This window comes from Sus scrofa, chromosome 1 (genome assembly GCF_000003025.6).
Source record: "Sus scrofa isolate TJ Tabasco breed Duroc chromosome 1, Sscrofa11.1, whole genome shotgun sequence".
Classification (NCBI taxonomy): domain Eukaryota; kingdom Metazoa; phylum Chordata; class Mammalia; order Artiodactyla; family Suidae; genus Sus; species Sus scrofa.
In genome coordinates, this window is record NC_010443.5 from 196,756,479 (window position 1) to 196,782,702 (window position 26,224).

Here is a 26,224-nt window from a genome sequence, read left to right on the forward strand (position 1 = left end):
AAATTAACTGCATGTTCCAGGATCACTGTGGCTGAGGTACAGTGAGCAAAAGGAATGAGGGAGCAGGTGAAGTTGGAGACATGTGCAGGAACATTCTTCTTACTAGAAATTATATCACAAAAGCCAGGGAAGGTGGTTTGAATTTAATTCTAAGTGCGTGTGCAAAACCATTGGAGTAATTGAATCTGGGAAAGGCCATGTTCTAATTTATCTCTGAGAAGATCAGTCCGGCTGCTGTATGGAGAGTGGACTTGAGGGGGGTGATGCAGAGTGGAAGCAATTATTAAGTCAGGGAGCAATAAAAAATACGTGTCTAAACAGGACAGACTAAGGTTTCACTGTGTTCATTCCAAGTAGACAAAAAGGGCTCTGTAGAAGAGATTAAAAATTCAGATCTTACAGCATGGGGAACTATATCCCATCTCCTGGGACAGACCATGATGATGGAGGAGAATATAGAAAAGAATATATGTGTATATATATGTATATAAATATATATATATATATATATATATAATTTACTTTGATGTATAACAGAAATTGGTACAACATTTTAAATCAACTATACTTTAATAAAACTTCAGATGTTTATAAATATAAAATTTATTGTTAATAAAGTTTTATGCACCACTGTTATATTGACAATACTGGGCAACACATTATAGAAACATGAAAAAGAAAAAAATGGCATGCATTTGCTTTCAGGGAATTTATAAGACAGCGAGACAAATATCATTTGAAGAAGTCATTCTATTACAGACAGAGAAATAGGAAGTGGAAAAGAATTTCCCCTAAGATGGCCAACTAAGGGGTGGCTTTGCTGCTACTTAAATGATGGAAGAAAGAGTAGGTAGGAGGAATAGTTGATAAGACAGAACCTGCCCAAGAGTGGAGCTTAGATTCTTTGAAGGCTTTGAGGACTCAATCCGTAGTGGCTAAAGGAAAAGGGGGAGGAAGGCAGGAGTCCTGGGCTCCTGATGAAGCCCAGGAAACTGATTGGAATCTGACCTGATAGATTAGTACAGGAGCAACAAGATCAGTAATTGCCATTTGAGAAAATTCATTCTGTCCCACAGACTGGATAGAGAAAATCTTATCTGGAGTTCCCTTGTATCTCAGTGGGTTAGGACTCTTGCCTCCGTGAGGAGGTAAGTTAAATCTCTGGCCTTGCTAAGTGGGTTAATGATCTGGCCTTGAAGCAAGCTGTGGCCTAGATCACAGATGCACCTCAGATCCAGCGTTATCATGGCTGTGGTGTAGGCCTCAGCTGCAGCTCCAATTTGACTCCTGTCCTGGGAACTTCCATATACCAGAACTTCCATATGTAGTTTCAGCTGTAGAAAAAAAGAATAAAGAAGGGGGGGGGGCTCATCTGTATTAAGGGTCTTTTCCTCAAGTTTACTGAGTTTACCCAAATCATTCTAATCAGTTTAACTACCAATAATTGATAACAGTGATGATGCCATAGTTTTCCATTCTTGAAAATTTTATAAAAGTCTGTTAAAATGTCTTCAGCAACTTTAACATCTGTATTTACTTTATAGAGAAAAAAATGGATGAGTTATTGTTAAAAACAGTAATAATGCATAGGTATTTGAAGGTGACTGTTTAGGGTGGCATAGAAACTCATAATCCTTTTATACATTTTCAAAGCACTCATAGGTAATTGTGATCCTTAAAATAGCCTATGAATAAGGTAGAAAAGCATTCCAATTTACAGCTGAGAAATGAGCTTTGGGAAGTTTTTCTGCCAACAAATTGGTGGTTGATAGAAGAATAGATTTAGGATTCTTTCTCTATTTCCAAAATATGTTATGGTTGCTTATAAATGTGGTAAAATTATGGACACTATACCACATGGTTCCCTGAAATATGGTAGATTGCATTAATGATTTTCATTGTTATATGCTATTTTGGAAATATACAAAGCTTCTAAGGATATTTGATAAAAAAAATAGTATTTCTGTCCTTACTATTTTCTACTAAAGTTTAATTCATAATTTTTTGCATTGGTCAGTGACTTTTGCCTTTATTCTGTAGTTAAAATCAATTCTGTTATTTTTCCTTTATCTCTTTTTATAAATAGCAGGATTGAATTAAGCCCTATGGAAAGAGCTCATACCAGAGAGTGTTTTAAGTGTTAAAGCATCTATGGTAACATTATCATTAGCTCTGTTCTCACTAAGAAAATAGAAAGTATTTAGGATCTAAACCTTTATGTACTTTTTAAGGCAGAAACTCTTGTCTGATATTCCATGCTTCTGAAATGATAAATTGCTTTCAGTTAAGCCCACAGGATAAGAGAAATTCCGAACCATTTCTAACCCTCCACCCTCAACTATCTTCTAATTTCTAAGCCTGGTAATCTAAATGTTGGTTTTCCTAATATCTTCAAGCCTTTCTGTGTTTGTGTGTCCATCAAAAATTCAAAGGCATACTACTTCAGAAAAGTTATACATCAATATTTTCGGTCTGTTTTTCCTTTTTTACAATAGACCATAGTTGTAGATACAGTTGTAAAAGCCTCTGCTGTTTCCCCTGTGCGTGTATTTGAAATGTAGCTTCATTATCACCACTCAGAATGTTTTAGAGAATGAGGAAGGCATTTGAAACTATTAAAGCTAATATGGCTTTCCAGAAAATGGGATCAGCATGTACAATGGCATAGATTAATAAAAGGGTCAAGGGTGTTGCATGTAATTCTGTTTAACAACCAGAATGTTCATTACTGTGGATTCTTCCAGACAGGGTCTGTCCATATTCATCTTTGGTGATCTAAAATCTTAAAAAAGAAAATCAACTATTAAATTATAGGTACTTAAAAAATCAGTTCAATTTATGAAAGAAGGAATGAATGTGTTTTGCATGTTAAAAGATAATAAAAATAAAATTGAATCTGATATTGTTTGTTGAAAATAAGAGTTACTACAACCAGAAAAATAACCTATGTGGAAGAGCAAAATAATCCATTTTCTGATCTAAAAATATTCATTCAAATATGTATGACACGCATAGCCTATGTATTATGGTCTTGTGACAAACATGGTCCTTGCTCTCTTTGAGGCTCCACTTAAATGGGGCAGTTAAACAACTAAAAAATGATCATATTTGCAGAGAAAATAAAGAGGTTTTAGAGAACATAGCCCAAGGCAGATGATCTAAATTGGTGGCCTTAATATTTGAGTCCTAATGGACAATAAGGAGCTAATTATGTGAAGAGCTAGAGGAAGAGCATTCCAGGCTGGAAGTATATTATTTTGATTAACTAGAGTTTATAGTTAACAGAAAATTTTAAAATAGCTTATTGATATATTTTGCTTTCTCCTTTCTTATTTGATTTGCAATTTCTAAAATTTTTAAATTCAAAATGCAGCACTAAATCCACAATGTATTTTTGAAATATGCTCTTTAAGAACAAACAAATACCCAGATGCTCTCCAGGATTAGAGATAATTGTGAATGAAAGATTATACTTCCAAGTACAAGTCAAAAACCCACCCAGGGAACTTGTAAGCTTCAGCCTAAGCTGGATTTGGTCTAACATGTAAGATTGCATTTGGCCTGGCTTCTTTATGATACAGAGCAGAAATCTATGTTTATTAGATTGTCTAAAAGATTAGCAATAAGACACAGTTCTGCTTCCTAAATGATAGTGAGAAAGGCTCTCCCCAAACTGATTTCCCATATGATCAGAATCAGCTTACATTTCCCAGTGCTCTCATTATTGAACTTTTCCTCCCTTCTTAGTGGTGTGGCTCCTCCTGAGACATGTAAATTCCCTCCTCACCTTTTTCCTGGTCCTACTGCCATGTAGTCATCTCCTGCCTTTATTCCTTGGTTTTCACAGTCTTTGTATCTCCAGAGAGCAGTTCTCCTGTGGGTTTTAAAAGCCTAAGATGCTGTTATGGAAGGAATATTCTTTCACATCTCACAGAAGCCTAGGGGAAGATGTGCTCACCCTAGGCATCTATGTGGGTGAATATAACCATGCTGCTGCTCTGTTTTGCCTTCATAATAGAGTTGCTCAAAACAATCATAACCACATAGAATTTAAATCTCAAGATGCCCTATTTGACTTTATACAGTGTAAATACAAAAGAAAAAGAATAAAGTGCTGGTGGGTTCTCTTTAAATATCACACAGTCTTGTTGCTGAAATTTATAGCAGGAGTAATGAGAACACACCAAAATCAATTAAGTGTTGTCCCCCCTATTTACTGCCATTTTCTTCATAAGCTATTTTCTTGATTACTTTACTTTAAAAAGATACTACATGAAGCAGTAACTTTTCCCAATTGTCAACTACAGGGGGAAAACAATTCAGGCACTAGGACCAGGAGAAATCTGCCAGACCCACTGAAGTGTAGACTCCTTGAGATAACAAGGCATTTCTCTTCCTTCCCAAATGCTCTTCTGTGCATTTCCACCTAATCAATTATGGGAAGGGCAAAGCTCCAGTGCCAGTTTACAACAGCATCCCTCCATATCCCATTTTTATGCCCATCCTCTGTGGAGATGATCACAGCAGGAGTTGCAAGTGGTACAGACAGCTGCTGTGACTGAGTGATTGAAATAATAGCCGGTGGGTTAAATACAGAAGAATGGGTGTTTCTGGTATTTAAAGTAGTACGGACCAGTGCCCAAATGGTAGAGTTAGACTATTTTAGAATATAGGGCACCCAAGTCACTTTCTGAGACTCTGACATTTTCCTTATTGTGTAAACAACTAAGACTGTTGCAGCATGTACATTCCTAGATAACTCATAGTAATTCGTTTGTAGGAGTTTCATTCCTTTGCAGTAAGTCAGCTTCAGTAGATTGCTTTATTTCTTATGTAAGGTGACATTTCCTTGTTTATTTGCATGTTGTAATTTTTGTTTGAAGGGTTCATGTTTTAGATGATAGATTGTAGCAACTATGGATTCTGATCTCTCAACCAGAGGTGGCAGTTGCTGCTGCTGCTGGGTTTTTTTTGTTGTTGTTGCTGTTGTTGTTGTTGTTGTTGGATTATTTAATGACTTTACTGGACAAATTCTATAGAGGGAGTCTCCCATAGATTATCTGGCCACTGATGTCTCAACTCATTCTTTTTATTCTTGACTGGCTTATTAGGTGTTGCTTCCTTCCCAAGTTAGCAAAGCTTAAAGGTCAGCCAGTGGTTGTTTAGAGGTTGTACTTGGACATTTTGAGCCACTGGGCTCCCAACTTTTGCTGAGGAGTTCTGTGTTTGGGTTGGGGAATACAGTCAAAGTTCAGACAGTTTAAAGTCCTTCCCAGATTACAACTCTTGCTTATTATGTAGGTTCAGGTTCAACTTGTGATGAATATATAACTGGGGCCTTGTCTAGTCTCTTCTGAACTTCCATGCAATTTTCCAACCCCCTTCCCCTGGAATATCTGGGAGTTTATCAAAGCCCACTATTCCTATTTCATTCCCTAGATAGCCCTATTAATTATTTGGCTGGTTTGTTGCTTTCCCCAATCAGTATTAAAATTTCAGACAGTGGTCATTTGGGTTTTCTTTAATTGTTTGACACTGAGATTTGAAATTACTAGTATTTTCAACCAAGTACCTAGGCATTGAGCTTTTATGTAGAGCTCCAATCAGGTGATTGCAATTTGTAGCTGTGGAAACACTTCTGGAATCGTGAAGTAAACACCTCTGAAAAGTATATCCTTCATAAGAGCAACAAGAATATCAACAAAAATTGTTGAAGTTGACTTTCAGAACTCTGAAAATTAATGAAAGGCTTAAAACAGTCTGAGCAGCATTTGTTCAAAAATGTTCAGGATGCCATTTTGAGATTATGTGAATTTGCAAATATGTGAGCTATTAGAAAAAAATAATTTTACCATTATATTGGCTATCTTTTTTGTTGTTGTTGTCTTTTATCTTTCTAGTGCTGCACCCTTGGCATATGGAAGTTCCCAGGCTAGGTGTCTAACTGGAGCTGTAGCTGCCGGCCTGCACCATAGCTGCAGCAATGCTGGATCCGAGCTGCGTCTGCAACCTACACCACAGCTCACAGCAACACCTGATCCTTAACCCACTGAGCGAGGCCAGGGATTGAACCTGCAACCTCATGGTTCCTAGTCAGATTTGTTTCTGCTGCACCATGATGGGAACTCCTGTCTATCTTAATTTAAGCAAATGATTGAAATTATCTGACAATCAATTCACACTAGAAGTTCAATTATCCTAACTACATTGTTAGCTCCAAATACCTTATTCTTAAGATTATTTTGTTCATAGACAACTTCGAAAATTTATAAGAACTATCAAACTATTCCTCAGCAAAATGTAAAATTTACATAATTTTGTGTATAATTTCCTGAACTTCATGGAGTTCCAAAGTGAACTCTTAGGGCTTACAAAAACCTGTTTTAATGATGAGGTTCATAATATGTACTGTTTTCTATCCCTTTAAAGTTCTGGCATTAAATAGTTCAGATGGCTCAATAAATATTTAAGTATTTTAAAAGTTATTTTCAGTGCAGATATCTGAATAATTTGCAGCTGAATATTTACTCAACTGGGATGGGATAAAATTATTTTAATATAAGTTAATTTTGTAATAATTTCTTGCTGTATAACCTTGAAAAAAAATCTCTTTCCCCAGTTGAACTCCATTCTTGTTTACCTCTCATAACCATTGTTATAATCAGATGAAATGATTATCTGACGGGATTTTGAAAACTATACATTTATGTACACAGGCAGTGAAACCATTTCTTGCATAATCTGGTTTCATGTAAGTTGTGAAAGATATACTGAAGGCTTTCCTTGCTTTTAATCTGAAAGAATCATATCTGTCCTTGGCTACACAAGCTGAAAACAACCAACCAACAAACAAAAAGCTAGGATTCTTTGGCATCTGTTTGCCTCTGGATTCTTCCAACTGAAGTTCTCATTTTCAAGCAGCAAGATAAGGAGGAAAAGAGTTGATATAACTAATTTGCATAGTTTGGAAGCTTTTCTACAAAAAATCTGGGCAGCAAATATTCACGTGCCTGTGATAATGTTTCAAGGAGGCAGTAGGGGAAGAAGGATATCACAAACTAGACATAAGATATAGAGAAAAGAAACAGGATGTGGAGGCAGCAAGGTATCAGGTGTGAATAAATGTTTTCAAAAAGCACAAGGAGGATCATAGCCCACCCACATCAGGACTAAATCTCTTTCAGAGATGTAAATTATACTTTTTCTTTGTGAATGACAAATTAAACCAAGAAGCAGTATAATAAACAAGACAAATACAAATAGATTATTGAGCCAGACAGATACCAGTTTGAGTACAGGTTCAGCAATTGACTGGCTACATGAACTCGGATAGGTTATTTGACCCTCTGTGGTACAGTTTTCACATATACAAGAGGAACTTAAATAAACATATAAACAGATCTTGCTAGATTTTTGTGAGGAAGAATAACGCACTGGCATTGTTCTAGACCCATGGTTGGTGCTCCATAAATGTAAGGTATTATTTTGTACCAAAGGATTGTATACGAATAGAATTAGAAGATGAAAGAACATTTAATTATTGAATAGGTTCAGACAAGGCCTTGGGTGTGTATATGATAGATAGGCAATTGAGATGCATTTATCAATAATAGGTACAAATCATTTCTGTAAGAGGGAATATATTAAGTAATCAAGAGTTGATATAGTGAACCGTCATGATTGTTACATTTTTTCATCCACTTTGAAGATCATTTTATGGTAATTACTTTGAAGCTTGAGAGAAACTTGGGGATCACTCACTCCATTGAACTCATTTAGCCATAGTCAATTGTCCAAGAATAAATTTGAGGAATGGCATTCTCTTAGCTATGTGATATCCCATGGGATCAGAGTATGATCTTTAATAGTGGCACTGTGCTAAAACCAGTGTCTTAGTGAAAATGTTTCACATAGGGAGAGAGACCTATGTTATGGATGGAGTAGGTGGTTGCAATTAAATATTTAAATATGTAGAGAAAGATTTAGTTGGGTCACAAAATCTCCAACAATGAGAAGACTGTTCAGGAAAATGACTATTGGAGAATTTAGGGTCAAGCATCATAAGGATTACAATCTAATTTTTAAGTAGATGTCAAAAATATACATACTCCTCTCCTAGGTCTCACTAACCTTACCTCCAGAAAGCAACCTTCCTGAGTCCAGCCACGCTTAGGGATATTCCTGCAACTTCCCTTCTAGATGCAGACTAGCATGTCCCTTATCAGTCGTCCTCTTGTTTTCCTGTTGGTTTCTAAGATTGATGCTTTTTCTCACATTTTTATGTTGTGAGATTTGATTCCGTTAAAAGAGAAACTTATCCTAGTCCCTCCTTGTGTCCCTTTCTCCTATAGAGCCATTCTTTCTTGGATTTTTAATATCTTTAGATTCAGCTCTTTTTTTTTTTTTTCTTCCTGTTTTCTTTCCCTTGATGTTGACAAAGGTTTCCAGCAGAGAAGTTCAGATTAGAGAACAGGTAGAGCCCGATACTATCACCCAGATTACCCCTCCTCTTAGTCCCTGATTATGCTTGGATTCCTCCCTCCTACTCTTTTAAGCTGATTTCCTTTCCAGAAAACATTTTTCTCTCTCTTGTAAAAATCCCAAACAAACATAAAAATTCCTGTTGAAGATTCTCCTCCAGAAAACCTGATGGACCTTTACACTTAAATTCTAAGAGGATCAGAGTTCCCATTGTGGTGTAGTGAGTTAAGAATCCAGTGTTGTCTCTGCAGTGGTTCAGGTCACTGCTGAGGCATAGATTTGATCCCTGGCCCAGGTCAGTGGTTTAAAGATCTGGTGTTGCTACAGCTGTGATATAGGTCACCACAGGGATTCGATCCTGGCCCAGGAATTTCCATATGCCACATGAACAGCTGAAAAACAAAGAATAATAAAATTCTAAGAGGATCAAATATTGGGCCATTTCCATTTGTGGTGTTTAATAGTTTTGAGTTAAAATAGGTCTTTGCATAATGCAACACTCTAACAATTATTCTATAGCTAATAAAGTTTTGATAAAGCCCTTTACCAAAATAAATTATTTTTTGTTTTAACAAATATTTTCAATTTGAGAACAATATCCCAAATAATATTCAATGGAATCTGGGTGGGAGAGAAAAAGAAGGCTCTTTCTGAAGATGTAGGAAATAAATTAAATCTGCAAATTAAAAACACAATGGAAAGATGATATGTTTATAAAAGTTCTTACATGTAATAAACCAAATGTTTAGCTGTGAAGTTAGATATGAATTTCAAATTGCTTACCTTCAAACTGAAATTTCTACAATGTGTTTTGGAAAGCTCTGGATTGCTGCTAGCCACTTCATTAATAAATGCAATTCAGTTTTTCCTTCAGTGAGAAAGGACATTAGGCATCTATGTCATGCAGAGCAATGAGCATCTCCAAATTTTAATGGGAGCAATGCCATTTTCCTGGAATCATTCATTCCTTATCTTGTGGATGCATGCATGGAAAGTAGGACTTTGTATTTACTTCAAATTCATCAGCTTGGGACACTGCTGTATTCCATTCTTACAGATAGAAAAAAATGGATTCTTAACTGAGAGAAAAAAACCTGTATTTTTAGGTTCAGCCCATACCACATCATTGTTGAGTAGATCTTATATTTACTGCTTTAACTTTTGTAAGGGAGATAATCACTATGAAGTTTACTCAGAAATCATTGAGATGATTATGAACTCATAAAGAGCAGATAGCTTGATTGTTCTTTAAACACTGATCTTTCACATTAAAGCTGAGCTTTTGGTGGTGGGTACCTTTTCCACAGCATCCTCAGTTAATCTCCCAAATAGATTAGGCCAGAGGGCTTTACCAAATTGCCTGACCACGTCACAGATGTGCTAGTAAGTAATATTAATGAAATGAGCATGAAGTTTTGTCTGCCTTTCCTTGAGGTACTTGTCTAGGAGAGAGTGGTTTCTTATATTGTATGCAGTTAGAGATGAAACAAAGCTCTGTTCTTCCCTCCTCTTTAGTTATCACCTACTCCTATCCTCTCATTTACAAAGGAGGTAAATCAAGGCTCAGATTAGTCCTGGATCACATGACCATATTGTGGAACAGCCAGGACTAGGACTCAGATTTTCTGGCTCCCAATTAAGGGTCATTTCATCAAGAATTCTGGTATAATTGGTTTAATATAAGCCCACAGTAGATTAAACAATATGTAATGCACTAGATATAAAATTTAAGCAGAATACTTACTAGTAATATGAACTAAGATAACTAGTACAATAGTGATGAGAATCCCAATCCTTAGGTGGATAAAGACTTGGAATAAATAAATTAATATTTCCAATTAGGACTACTTAGACCACTACTATATATTTATAAAAGCAGCATTTATTGAGAATACCCATGTGTTGAAATGATACCTAAGCATTATATTACCTGTAGACAACCATTATGATTGATATTGATTAATCCATATCTAGATTTACATACCAAAGTTCTAATACCTACCCAATGGGCATTTGGCATGGTTATGCTCTAATGCAACTAGGTGAAAGTCAAAATCTTCTTTTTTCTTCAGTTTTCCCAGTGAAATATTATAATTTTTTTTTTTGTAGCCCTAATGTCCATCAATTGACTTAAAGCTCCTTCTTCGGTAGATATTTTGCTTACTTGGAAAGGTAACATAAGTCCCTTCCATCTATGATCCTGCCAGCCCATATGCCTCTTGGAGAGTCAGCACATTTTGTTTTGGTTTTTCATTAAAAAAAAAAGTTTTATTTAAGTACAGTTGATATACAATGTTGTGATAATTTCTGCTCAACAACAAAGTGTTCAGTTATATATATATACAAAAATCCATTCTTTTTTCAGATTCTTTTCCCATAATAGAAAATCACAGATATTGGGTAAGGGTCAAAAATGAAGCTTACTACTCAGCCCATCACACACTTTACAGACTTCATGACATAACAAAGCTAACTTAAGATTTCTCTACCTACTCAATCACTTGTGATCTCTTCCCTCAACACTTTACAAGGAAAAATGAAAAAGTCTGAGAGACAGCCACCATTTTGAAAAAGTAGGGGTTGAAAAGTAGACTGTAATGGTCACAACCAAACTCTTTCTCAAGTAATGTTTTTTATATTTATGACAAATTTTCATTTTCTTTTCATTTTTATATCTGCTTTTTATGCATAGATTTTTTTATTCAGTATTCATATTTTAGCAAACAGATTATCATTTATATTTTACTTGAGATTAGGGGGTCAAGTCTGCCTTAGGTAGCAGTAGTGAGTCATTATAGGGTACACTGTAAGTCTTATTCTCCATGAGGCTGTATCTAAAATTATTAACCTTTTTTAAAAAGGTTCCATACTTTCTAAGTATGTAACTGATACTATGTCTATAAAATGAGGTAAATAATATTACCTACTTACACAAATGATAAAAATAAAGTGAGATACAGCATATAAAGTGCTTATTACAGTGCCTGGCACATAGTAATTCAATGAATTTAACTATAAAATATTAATAGCTGTAATAATAATAATAATAATAGTAATGTCTCTTGCAGTTAGAAGAGGATTGAGGTGATTAAGTTTGTCACTAAGCAAATCAGTGTCTGACCAGGAAGTATTATTCAATTTGTAGAGAATATTTGTAATACTGTTAAACTATTTTATTCTCTGTAATTTTGAATGCTGTTTCATACTTATGTGATAAAAATCCTGTATCTCTTGGCAAAGAATTTAAGGAGGATTATAATAAAAACAAAATAATATTTTGTATACAATAAGAAATAAGAGCCAAGAAATAGAAAGGGACAATATACCCAGCACAAGGTATTTTACTGTTGCTCTCTTGAGCTTCAGGTTGATTTTGGAACTTGATGCAGTGAGGACAAAATGGTCCTTTAGTTCAGCCCTAATATCCATGAAAGTCTTCAGATTTAGGCTTGTAACGTTATCTGCTAATAAGGTATGTATAAAGCCCCAGAAATAACCTATCAGGCTAACATCACCATTATACAACTTTAGTTCTGTGTCTTTTTGCTGAGCCCACTGCCTTAAATATTCTAATTAATTAAATTTTATAAATCCTGCAGTTATCATGGAATAGCATAATTAAATTATATTATATTGTATGTGAGCATGCCCAAGACAAATCATTAATGTAAAAAATATAAGCATTTTAGGTATACTATAACTTTTTACTCTGCTTTATTATTATTTTCCTTTAATATAAATGGGGTCTCCAAAAGTGGAAATGGACCAGGCTTATCCAGATCTTTGGGATCAAAACAGAATTATGCTTAACAGGAGAAGAGAGAGAGAAACTAGGGAAATTATGGGGCAGCCATGAAGTTTCATTAATGATTACTGCAGAAATGAAGAGAGTTCTACTTTGGATGGAGATAGATAGAAAACTCAAATCTGATGTAGCAGTAAATACTGCATCCCTCACCAAAAATTATTGAAGACCCTTTCCCTTGAGTTCAAAATCATTAAACCAAACATTTAACTTTATCTCTCAATGTGCCTAGTTAAGATATACTGCCAAGACACAAAATACGTACAGAGAAAAGTATAAAAATATCAAAGTGATGGATTTGCAGTTGAGATGTATGAATAACTTGAGTTATTTTAATTTGCAGCATAGACAAACAGCCCATTACCTGCCTTGATTATGACCAGATAAGATGCATAACTAGCAGCAACATTTATGTTAATTTTAGAATATGTAAATTCTTTTTATAAATATATTGCACTGAATGTGAAATGTGTGCTCTACCACTACAGACCCTTAATAAAATAAGAGCAACAGAAAACCCATCTTTTATATGATGGACATAAAAATATAAATTAAAAATTGAACAGAGTAAAGGAAACAGAAAAAATTATTAGATGAAAATATTCAAATATATTTGTAATTTCGCACTGATAAATTTTATATCTGCATATTAGAACAAAATAAAATACTTTTATTTTGCTTTGGGTTAACGTAGTTATATGTAGGGCTTGAACCAGTTTACACCTAGACATTGCATTCAAATTGATTCCAGTATATTGATATGAAGTTACAAAAAAGAGATATTACTTAAAACTGGGATTTTCCCATTGCATTGTTGTCATAATCTCATGTGACTTCATTTTAGTAATCTAGAATTAAAACTCTTAATTTAGGGAGTTCCTACCATGACACAGTGGGTTGGGAATTCAGTTGCAGTGGCTCAGGTTGCTGTGGAGGTGTTGTTTGATTTCTGGTCCTGTGCACTGGATTAAAGGATCCCTTGGTGCCGTGGCTGCAGTTTGGATTCAATCCTTGGCCAGGAACTCCCATATGCATGGTTACGGCCATAAAAAAAAAAAAAATCCTGTAATTTAGAAAGCATTAACTTTAATAGGCTTTAATTTTAATTTTATATTATATATATATGGTGACTATTAATGTTGGTATATTTCTATTTAATTAATTTTTTTATTTTTTATTTCTAGGGCCACACCTGCAGCTTATGGAAGTTCCAGGCTAGGGGTCAAATCAGAGCTGCAGGTGCCGGCCTATGCCACAGCCACAAAACACCAGATCTGAGCTGTATCTGCGGCATAAACCACAGCTCATGGCAATGCCAGATCCTTAAACCATTGAGGGGGCCAGGGATCGAACCCACATCCTTATGGATACTAATCAGTGTCTTAACCCACTGAGCCACCTGGGAACTCCTTTGTTTTATTTAAACAAAGGTGGTGTATCCTAATCAAATATAATATGTGCAGGCATAAACATACTTTTTTTATAATAAATAATAAATGAATCAATGCATACATGAGGGGAAGGATTAGAAAACAGACGAGAAATAGCGTTACTCAGCATATGTATTGATAAGGTACTATATGAGTAAGAAAACATGAAATGAGCAATAGTTATCCAGCTTCCAAGGAACCTGTGGATTCTGCTTCACTATAACCTTAAAAATAACATAAAGGCAAAACATTGTAATAATGCTTAATTTCAACTTTCCAGGTAACTGCTATAATTTTATTTTTCTAAAATCGTGGGGTTCCTGTCATGGCTCAGCAGTTAAGGAATCTGGCTAGCACCCATGAGGATGCAGGTTCACTTCCTGGTCTCGCTCAGTGGGTGAAGGATCTGGCATTGCTGTGAGCTGTGGTGTAGGTTGCAGATGCAGCTCAGATCCTGCATTGCTGTGGCATAGGCCAGCAGCTACAACTCTGATTTGACCCGCTAGCCTGGGAACCTCCATGTGCCGCGAGTGCAGCCCTAAAAAGCAAAAAAAAAAAAAATGTTTTTCTAAAATCAATGTATTGGTTAAAGTTATGATTTGTCTCTGGAACAGTTTCACCTCTGAGAAATAAAGAAATTAATGAAGTCTTAGAAGGTGCATGGGCTGTATTTGAATTTTGACTCCGTTATTAAAACTGTGAATTCTGATTCTAGGTCCCTCACCCTTTAGAGGAAACATAGTAATGTTCAGCCTCGATAAATTTTGTGTCAGTTAAGCAAAATGGTGCTTTTCTCCCCCCTAGATCATAGCTTCACATGTAATATTGAAATAAATGTAAACCATTATTCTTAAATCACAAGAAAACCAGTGAGTGCTGCGAATAATAGAAACCTTAGCAAAGGTAAAAGAGACAATATCATTTGAGATTCCATTGTGGATATACTTACGCATGTACCATAGATTTTAGAAGAGTCAATTAAATATGCAAATGTCAGTATAATTTCATGGCAAGTGTCACTAAAAGAATTAATTGCTTCTTTGGTTCGTCTTTGCTCTCTTTTATCTTTGACAAATGAACCCAGTGAGTGCATACCTGTTGGCTTAGCTTAGAGCCAATTCTATTTCTGTGTGTCTGAATCTCCAGATTCATTTATTGCATTGTAGTTTTCTGTTTTATCCTCCGAGGGGCTTATGCTTTGACTTTTATGAATCCTAGTAACTGAATTTTCTATAATCTATTTTAAGTCTTCAAGTTACTGAACATCAGTTTACTTGGACTCTACCAGTTTTTAGATGTTGAGGTGTTAGTACTGTTGCTTGAATCCAATAATGACAGGGAGCTGAGGCACCTAGTCCTCAAATATAGAAGAATCTATATGTGGCAGGAAATCAGTACACCAGCTTTGCAGTGAGAGAGATCTATAGTGAATTTTAGATGGTGGACAACTTTACCTTCTTCAACTACTTTGATAAATGGGACATTTTTTTCTGGCGACTTTCCCATATTATTTTAGGAAGTGGTATTTCCTTTCTTTGCCTCCCAGTACTTTGTTTACTACCAAGAAAGTATCTCTTTTCCACTCTCCTTTAACCCAATAATGTGGGGTAAAAAAAGAAAAAAATTTATTTCAGAATTCAACTGAAATAGCAATGTCAGGGATCACAGGAGAAATATACACTACTACCTTGGAGCATTTAGGACCCATTATTTAATAATGAAAAAAATAAGCCCTGATCCAGGGTAAAAATATAAAAAGAAATTATTACCTCATTAGATTAGACATTCCAGAGATTGAATTGTATATTATCTTTCTAATGTTGTTTAACACATCTGCCAAAATTTAGCAGATTAAGACAACAAACTTTTTTTCACAGTTTATGTGGGTCAAGTATTAGGGAATGACTTTGTTTGGTGGTTCTAGCTTAGAGTTTCTCATAAGGTTTCAGTCAAGATGATGACCAGGGCTGCCCTTAACTCAACTTGTGCCTGGGGTCGGAGAATCTCCTTCCAAGATTGCTCTATGTCACAGGTGGTAGAAGGCCTCAGCTCCTTCTTGGCTCCTAGCAGGATGCCCTAGTTCTATGCCATTTATACCTTTCTATAGACTACTTTGAGTGTCTTCTTGGGATGGCAGTTGTCTTTCCCAAGGGCCAGGGAGAGGGTGGGAGGGAGAAAGGGAGAGGGAGAGAGAGAGAGGATGAAGGAGGGAGAGAGAGAGAATGAGAAAGAGAAGAGGGAAAATGCTGCTGTGCTGTCTATAGCCTAGTTTTAAAAGTTGTACACTGTTACTTTTGCCACATAATTGTTGGAGGTGTGTTACTAGGATCACTAAAGGCTCTTTTATGTTTTACTTTATTTAGGGCCGCACCCACCACATATGGAAGTTCCCAAGCTAGGGGTTGAATTGGAGTTGCAGCTGCTGGCTTATGCCACAGCTACAGCAACACCAGATCCAAGCTGCATCTGTGACTTACATAACAGCTCATGGCAACGCAGATCCTTAACCCACTGAGCAAGGCCAGCGATTGAACCCACATCCTCATGGATACTAGTCGGATTTGTTATCCCTGAGCCACAATGAGAACTCCCAGTCAAGTCTCTTTTAGAAATTAGCTCCGTGGGAATGAGGCTTTTGTGATGGGTTATATGTTTTTTTTTATTTTCTTATTTTTCTATTTTTTATTACGCAATGAATTTATTACATTTATGGTTGTACAATGATCATCACAATCCACTTTTATAGGATTTCCGTCCCACAACCCCAGTGCATCCCCCCACCCCCTGAACTGTTTCCTTTGGAAATCGTAAGTTTTTCAAAGTCTGTGAGTCAGCATCTGTTCTGCAAAGTTCATTCTGTACTTTTTTCAGATTCCACATGTCAGTGATAGCATTTGATGTTGGTGTCTCATTGTCTGACTGACTTCACTTAGCGTGATAATTTCTAGGTCCATCCATGTTGCTAAGAATGCTGGTATTTCGTTTCTTTTAATGGCTGAGTAATATTCCATTGTGTATATGTACCACATCTTCTTGATCCACTCCTCTGTCAGTGGACATTTAGGTTGTTTCCATGTCTTGGCTATTGCAAATAGTGCTGCAATGAACACTGGAGTACATGTGTCTTTGCGAGTCATGGTTTTCTCTGGATAGATGCCCAGGAGTGGGATTGCTGGATCAAATGGTAGTTCTATGCTTAGTTTTCTGAGGACTCTCCATACTGTTTTCCACAGGGGTGGCACCAATTTATAATCCCACCAACAGTGTACTAGGGTTTCTTTTTCTCCACACCCTCTCCAGCACTTCTTGTTTGTAGACTTTTGGATGATGGCCATCCTGGCTGCTGTAAGGGGGTACCTCAGAGTGGTTTTGATTTGCATTTCTCTAATGATGAGTGATGATGACAATCTTTTCCTGTGTTTTTTCACCATCTGTATGTCTTCTCTGGAGAATTGTCTATTTAGATCTTCTGCCCCTTTTTGATGAGGTTGTTTGTTTTTTTGGTATTGAGCTGCAGAAGGTATTTATTAATTTTGGAGATTAATCCTTTGTCAGTCTATTCGTTTGCAAAGATTTTCTCCCATTCTGTGGGTTGTCTTTTCATTTTGTTTAGGGTTTCCTTTGCTGTGCAGAAACTTTTAAGTTTAATTAGGCCCCATTTGTTTATTTTTGTTTTTACTGTCATTACTCTAAGAGGTGGATCTGAGAAGATGTTATGTCAGAGAATGTTTGGCCTATGTTTTCCTCTAAGTGTCTGGTCTTATATCTAGGTCTTTAATCCATTTTGAGTTTATTTTGTGTATGGTGTTAGGAAGTGTTCTAATTTCATTCTTTTCCATGTGGATGTCCAGTTTTCCTAGCACCACTTATTGAACAGGCTGTCTTTTCTCCATTGTATATTCTTGCCTCCTTGGTCATAGATTAGTTGGCTGTAGGTGTGTGGGTTTCATTCTGGGCTTTCTATCCTGTTCCACTGATCTGTATTTCTGTCTTTGTGTCAGTACCATACAGTTTTGATGATTGTTGCTTTGTAGTTAGTCTGAAGTCTGGGAGCCTGATTCCTCTAGCTCCAATTTTCTTTTTCAGGATGTCTTTGGCTATTCTGGGTCTTTTGTGCTTCCAAACAAGCTTTAAAATATTTTGTTCGAGTTCTGTGAAAAATGTCCTTGTTAATTTGATAGGGATTGCATTGAATCTGTAGATTGCCTTGGGTAGTTATAGTAAATTTCATAATATTAACTCTTCCAACCCAGGAGCATGGTATGTCTTTCCATCTATTTATGCCATCTTTGATTTCTTCCATCAGTGTCTTATAGTTTTCAGAGTACAGGTCTTTTGTCTCTTTAGATTGGTTGACTCCTAGGTACTTTATTCTTTTAGATGCAATGATAAGTGGGATTGCTTCCATAATTTCTCTTTCTGCTCTTTCATTGTTAGTATATAGACATTCCATTGATTTCTTTTTTTTTTTTTTTTTTGCTATTTCTTTGGGCCGCTCCCGCGGCATATGGAGGTTCCCAGGCTAGGGGTCAAATCGGAGCTGTAGCCACCAGCCTACGCCAGAGCCACAGCAACGCTGGATCCGAGCCGCGTCTGCGACCTACACCACAGCTCACGGCAACGTCGGATCGTTAACCCACTGAGCAAGGGCAGGGACCGAACCCGCAACCTCATGGTTCCTAGTCGGATTCGTTAACCACTGCGCCACCACGGGAACTCCTCCATTGATTTCTGTGTATTAATTTTGTACCCTGCGACTTTGCCAAATTCATGGATGAGCTCTACCAGTTTTCTGGTAGTCTTTAGGATTCTCTAGGTATAGTATCATGTCATCTGCAAATAGTGATAGTTTTATTTCTTCCTTTCCAACTTGGATTCCTTTTAGTTCTTTTACTTATCCAATTGCCTTGGCTAGGACTTCCAAAACTATTTTTAATAGTAGTGGTGAGCATGGACATCCTAGTCTTGTTCCTGATTTCAGTGGGAATTGTTTCAGCTTTTCACCATTGAGAATGATGTTAGTGTGGCAGGATGGGTTATCTGTACCAGACAAAATGGCAGAAGAGATGGGAGTCCTGATTGTTTTAGGAATCTGGCCCAGAACTGGAGTGGGTAATCACTCTCCCCCTTCCATATTTCCACCCAAACTGCATGGCTGCCCTACTGTGGAGAAAGAATTGAACAGATATTGGCTGGACAGAAAATTAAAATCTCTATCCCATGACATAAAAAGATCAGATTGTAAGCTGGTAAAAATAGACTGAATTCTTATAAAATATATTACTATATCTAAAAGAAATAGAAAACTAAAAAAGAGAATAAAATAGGAAATTTATTGAAAGTAGGCATAAACATATAAGTTAAGAGGTCTAAACATTGGCAATTAATAGATTTTTAAGATTAGCAAGGCAAAATTAGCAAGACCATCTCTACTGGGGAGATGGATATAGAGAGCCCTAGCCAAAAGAATTTTAATATTCCAATGGGAGAATCTTCTTTTATGAGGAATTAGCGTGAGGCCAATAAAATTCAATTCATATAAATCCTGTTATTAAGCCATGCTTACCAAGTACCTACCAGATGATTATTTGGCTCAGAGAATGAAGACTATGAATTTACTAGTCTCTATTACCTTTATATTTTTCATCATACATTAGCAAATTGGAATTCTGGTTTACATGTCAGGTTTACGAACTGAACTAGTTAACGTTAAATCTATAGCATTTCACATTCTCTGGATGTACTGTCAAAATCTGACACTAAAAGGCAAATTGATATGAGATAAATTTATCTGTAGAAAATCATGCTTATTGATAATATTTCTGTGATGGTTAAATATTAACCTTTAAAAAAATCTTAATCTCTGCATCAACTATACTACTTTACTCATACTAATAAGGACCTAGAACCTCTAGCTAATACTTATTACCCAAACACTGTATCTAGTTGTTAGTAAAGGGGGAAAAAGCACTTCCAATGAATTCAGTTTTTAATGATTTAACATTTGTTGAAGAAAACTCTTCACTGAATGTCAATAAATCCTTATTTTTTTCTCTTTTTCAAAGTAACTTTGTTCATGATTTCTCATGATTTGTGAAGATTATATGTTTATTCTTTTCCTTTGGCTCCTTCACATTTAATAATGGAAGCAAGCAGTTTGACACTAAAAAAATAAATTGACTGTAATATAATCTTATAGTTGAAATATTAAATGACTTTTAATTTCTAATGAAAAATGCCTAATCTGTCATACTCAGTGCTGTTAGATCTAGAATTCTGTCTTGTTCAGATTAATGAATACATCTTAAAGGATAGTTAATATCTTGATGAAGTAAATGGAATCCACTCTTGGTTAATATTTGACAAATGCTGTATGGTTTTGAGAAGAGGATTTGGGTTACTAATTTCGTTAGGTGAATGACTGACTTGTTCCTGATGTGGACGATTCCTCACGTTCAGATCTTAAGTCTGACAAAATGTTGTTTATGTTAAGGAAGTAGCATATTAACTACTATTATTGCTACATTTTCTTTAGTGTCTAAAGTTTTGCTTGAAGTACAACAATATTTTAAAAGCCTTCTGATAATACCAGGAATATAAAATATGTTAGATTTATATATTTATGTATGTGTGGATGTATGTTTGATTATACCTATTTATAGTTAGTTTTCTCTAGTTAAATACCTCTAAATCTTGGATATCACCAACCAATAAATATTAATTTCAAGATTTATGATTTAATATAAGTGCTTTAATTTAAAAATTTTCTTTTGATATGTTCATGCTTATGGAAGCAATATAGTTATAGATAATATTTATTGAATTAAGAGAAATAATTTAGTAAGTATTGTTCTTAGTTAAATATACTTCATAAATTCACCACGTACCCACTTCATCCCTGATCTGTGTAGACAGAAAACAAAGCAGTCAATGTAAAGATTATGTGTACCAAAAAATGTAGATGAATCCTCTCCCCTCTACACAATATAGTTAAGTGAACTAGCTAAAAGATTAAACTCTGTTCTCAACAATAGAGGAAGAGATTAATCAAAAATAATTTAGAAAAGTAAAATTCAATCTAAACAGCTAAAGTACAGACATTCCCATGTGGCTCAGTGGGTTACGAACCTAACTAGTATCCATGAGGATGTGGGTTCATTCCCTGGCCTTGCTCTTTAGGTTAAGAATCCCACGTTGCTGCTCTGACAAAGGTCAGCAGCTACAGCTTTGATTTGACCCCTAGCCTGGGAACTTCCAGTATGCCGCAGGTACAGCCCTAAAAAGAAAAAAAACCAGAAATCCAGAATATTTACTTAAAAATCAAATACAAAATGATTGAAAATATAACTCTACATACGAACAGAAATACCTACTTACGAAGGGGAAGAATCAAGATTCAAAAACTACATGCCCTGTTTTTAACATACATATTGAGATTTATCTTTTATGTTCCTCATACACATAAATAATATTGGGAAGAAAGGACTAAATTCAAATATAACAGCTGTTACTTATTGAGCACCTACTCTTTGCTAGACACTGGACTAAGTGTTATATATGCCTTATAGTATTACATTCTTAGAACGAATCATTGGAATGCATACTTTTTTGCCCCACTTTCCTGAATAGCAAACTCAGGGAGGCCAGTAAATTGGTATAAGGTTAAAAGCTAGTAATTATTGGATCCAAGATCTGATCCAGTTCTTTTTCTTCTTCTTCTTCTTCTTTTCCTTTTACAAGTACTTAGATTTTTATATTACCTCAAAGATTCTGGTTAAATGACTGGCCAGCTAGGTAGGGGCAGAGGATGGGGTGAACCCTGGCATAGCTCAGATCAGCTTCCAAGCTGCAGTCGAGCTGGGACAAGGTCTTTCTCAGAGCTGGCCCTGATTCCTCTGCACATGTGCACACTAGACAATGCTCCTTGGTATCTCCTGCTTCTTGAGTGTGACACAGACATCATAGGTGGTAAGGAGGGTTCATTCACTGCCTCAGGCCAGAGCTGCAGCCGGAAGTTGTATTCCCTGAAATGACCTGCAATACTGCCCCGCGCAGCCCATCCCACCTCTTTCGCTCCACCCTGTGGTCCTGAGCCAGCTCCCTAGGTCTTGCTGCTGGGTCTGTGGGCCTGGTTTCCTGCCCCACTCACACCAAATCCCCACCTGCAGCTTGTGTAGCTTTGTGGGTTTCTTGTAGCCACTGAGGCTTCTGCAGTGGTGGGGCCCTGTGCCCAGGGTTCTTTGTCTCCCTGAGGTCCTGTCCTCATACAACTGCACTCTGGGCTCCTGCCTGGCCTCATAGGAGAGCTTTGTGTACTAAATATAAGATGGCTCTGACTTTTCATTCTTTCCTAACGTTATATCATGTAGAGACAAAAGATCTCCAAAAGGTTTTTCACAAATGAGGGCTTTCAAAGTTTTATATATCTATGTGCATATATAAAATATATTCTGAACAAATAACTAAAATATATTATTTAAGGGTCTTTGTCACTAGCTGTTTTATAACTTATTCTGTGTAGAAGGAGGGCCAAGAACCTGGGAATTAGTGTTTCCCACCAGCTCACATGATTGCCTTGCCCAGTCAGTACTGGGGTAAACTTGACTTTCTTTTCTAGATAATTTTCAGTAAAAGTTTTCTTTTTTTTTTTCCCCTCTTCATGCATGACCTTTTATTGAAAAGTGTTTATCAATTTTGGATCTATAGCCAATATTGAGAACATCTGGTTGGCTCATAATTGTTGGCTCAGAATAATCTATATTTTTCATTCTACTTAGTCTAAATAAATATTTTTTTGGAATGAGTGCCCATGGACAGAAATTGATTAAACGACCTCTGGGAAAATTAGCTCTGAATCTTTTGTGCTTTTTGTGTCGTTTAGATGTCACTGATATATTCTCTATGGAGAGAAAAAGATGATATAATTTTGAGGTGGTTCTTATGATTTAGCATTTCTTAAGATTCTTTGCATAACTTGAATTTATTTGAAAAGTAATGAAATATAAGAGAAATTGATTAGCTAAGAGAGATGAGAACAAAATAATATTTCATTTTTGGACATGATGACCAAAAATCTGAACAAGAGGTGTACAGAAGACCTAGGAATTATTTCTGATAAAAGTATTCCTCTTAAGGAGTTCCCTGGTGGTCTGGCAGTTAAGGATCTAGTATTGTCACTGCTGTGGTGCAGGTTTGATCTCTGTCCTGGGAACTTCCTCATGCTACAGCGTGGCCAAAAAAAACCCAAAAATATTCCTGTCCATTCCAGTAGAATTACAAGTAAAGAGACCTCTCAGGAGCCACACATGTTCTCAAAGATCATTACAATACAACAAAATCTCTATAACATGCAAAAAAAAATGTGCCCTAGCTTTTGGTAACTTTCTAAAACAATATGAAAAAAAGATAGCCCCAAGAAGTAATTTAGATATTTTCTAGAAGTTTTCTGTGTCGAAATACATTCTATATGTCCTTAACATATAATTTATACTATAAAGTGTATGTATATATATATGTGTGTGTGAGTGTGTATGGATGTGTATATGCATAGTATGTCCTATATATATCTAAACTAGATTGTAAGAATCCAGAAACCATGAAAAACACTATATATTAGCAATAGGAAATTCAGATTTCTTTTTTTAAATTTAGAATGGAAGATGTGAAACAAGTATATAATTCAATCATAGTATAAATCAAACACTAGGGATTTTGTCCAGATTTGTAGGCTCTGTGATTATTGTCAATTTTTTATACATTTCTGTAATGAGTCTTAGCAAAATCCCAAGAAACTTGAAGTCAGTATGGCACAGTGGGATTAGCTTTAGTGTTACATGGATTTAACTTTATAACTTCAGACTCTACTACTGAGTAGCTGAGGGTTTTTTGCCTATTTTCTTCTTTGAGTATCAAATTTCCAGTTGTAAATTGGGAATTATAAATTCTATCTTGTTGAGTTGTTGGATCAAATGAAATTTTGTAAGTGGGATACTTACCAAACACTTAAGTCATTACAGTCATTGTGGACAATTTCTTTTATTAGCAGATAGTGGACATGTTCATGTACATCTAGGAAAAAAAACAAAACAAAACACAAGCCATAGGCATTTTAATACATATTTCTTAAATAGAAGCATTTTTAAAGATTTTACTCTGTTGTGTTGGGTAATCTTTATTTTTTATTTATATTTTTGTCTCCAAACTCAGGGGTCTACAAAGGCCTGGCACCATGTCCTCCTACTATGCTGTGTTGCCCACTCATCCCATTGTGCCCTGAGAGCTGAAAGCCAGGGTCTGTTCCAAAAGGTGTTCTTTCTTTTTTTTTTTTTTTTTTTTGTCTTTTTATCTTTTTTTTTAGGGACACACCTGCAGCATATGGAGGGTCCCAGGCTAGGGGTCTAATTGGAGCTGTAGCTGCCGGCCTATGCCACAGCCACAGCAATGCCAGATCTGAGCCACGTCTGCGACCTGCAACGCAGCTCACAGCAACGCTGTATCCTTAACCCACTGAGCAAGGCCAGGGATCCAGCCCGCAACCTCATGGTTCCTAGTCGGATTCATTTCCATTGCGCCATGATGGTAATCTTGATATTAGTAATGGCAAATGCCTTCTCTCAAAATGGCCTTTCTAGAGCAAGGTGTTGGTATCAGATTGCTGTAGATAATCTCCCAGTCAATTGTCAGTTAAGTTTTATTCATGGTCGTTTTTGAAAATGCTGAATGGCTACAACTTGTTCATAAATATGTCCAAGGAAAGAGTTTTTTGTCACTTTCAAAACTTCTCTATTTCCCCCATCAGACATATATCACAGGTATTTCATTTCTGTCTTTTATTTAATATTCTTGTAATTTAATTCTTGTCTGGCAAATGTCTAGTTCATATATTTTTATTTTTGGTTAAGTTTTTATTTAACTAACTGAAGCTAGCATTAGCTCATTAGATCCGAATCAGATGATTTTTTAATACTTGCCCATGGTATTTAGGGATATGTTTGAAAATTTTGCCTTGAAAAGGAAAATGAACAACATGTCTGCAGATTGTGCTAACATGAGTTGACGTCTGATGAAAACAAATAAAGTGGTAGTTTTGAACTTTCAGAGTTCAAAATATGGTATTTCCCTTGGTAATTAGGTAGAGTATTTAAAAAATTTAAAAATAATTTAGGGGATCAGCTTAAGCTCAAAATATATTTTAAGAATTTTCCCTCTATTAGTGTTATTTTTTTCTCCTGATGTAATAAAAACTTGAATAGCTTTGAGGCAATTCACCAGAGTCATCAAGTTGGTGACATTATCTCCAAGACATTCTGACATGGGATAAATGCTGTTTGATGAAGATGCTATCTTAAATTTTAGGTGCAAGACACTTATAGAACTGAATATTATTTCTCTGCTAGGCTTTGTACATGATGATAATGAAGAAACAAAGTAAGAGAGGGAAATGGAACTACAACGGCTATTAAATCTAGTGAATACCCCAAAGCCCAACAGAAGAAAAACAGGGCTGTAATCCTAATGTAGTTTAACTGAGCAATATGTCTCTAAGGTAAAGGCAGAGTTTAATCTGAATAAAAAATCTCAGATTATTAATACTTTTTTGGTTCAAAAGAATTCTAGGAATAGATTTTATATCTTTTACTCATGGACAGAAACAAGATGGCTTAACAATATTTAATATACAAATGTTTAATACTAAATATTTTTGGACTTAATAAGATGCCCTATATCCTCTCCAGAAGTGGGAAAGAGATAACTTGGCTCTCTTTGTGGAATCTCATATGCCTCAGTTTTGAATCCTGTGGAATTCCTGCATGTCCCTGCAATAAATCTCAAAGGGATCTTTTCCTTAACTGAAGTCTTCCATATTAGCAAAGAGAGGGGAGCCTGAGTCATATTCTGCATTTAAAAAGTTCTGATAGAAATTTTGCTGTTCTTTATGATGAGTTAGCCAGGCTAAAGAAAATGTTAAGTTACTTTCCTTTTAGTTAGAAGGATATGAATTCAGTGTTGAAATGGGTACTTAACATTAATCATAATGATCAGAGGGCCCAATTGGCAGAACACTATTAAAAAAGAGATGGGCTATCTTTAATAAATAAAATGTGAAAATGAATTTATTTAATGCATATCATTACTGAGTATAACTCATGAAGGATGGACCTGTATCTGGGGTCTGATGAGGGTGGGTATAAAATAATTGCATAGGGAAAAGCTGGGCTACTGATGTACAGAAGATTCTGGAGTCACAGAATTTCTTGGATGAACTGAAGTGTTTAAGAGTTGAAGAGCTTCATGAAAGTGAAACTCCAAGTGATGTATGGATTCACATCTCAGATTGAAGGAGTTCCCATTATGGCTCAGTGGGTTATAAACCTGACTAGTGTCCATGAAGATGAAAGTTCAATCCCTGGCCTTGCTTAGTTGGTTAATGATCTGGAATTGATGGGAGCTGTGGTGTAGGTCACAGATGTGGCTCAGATCTGGCAGTGCTGTGATTGTGGCGTAGGCC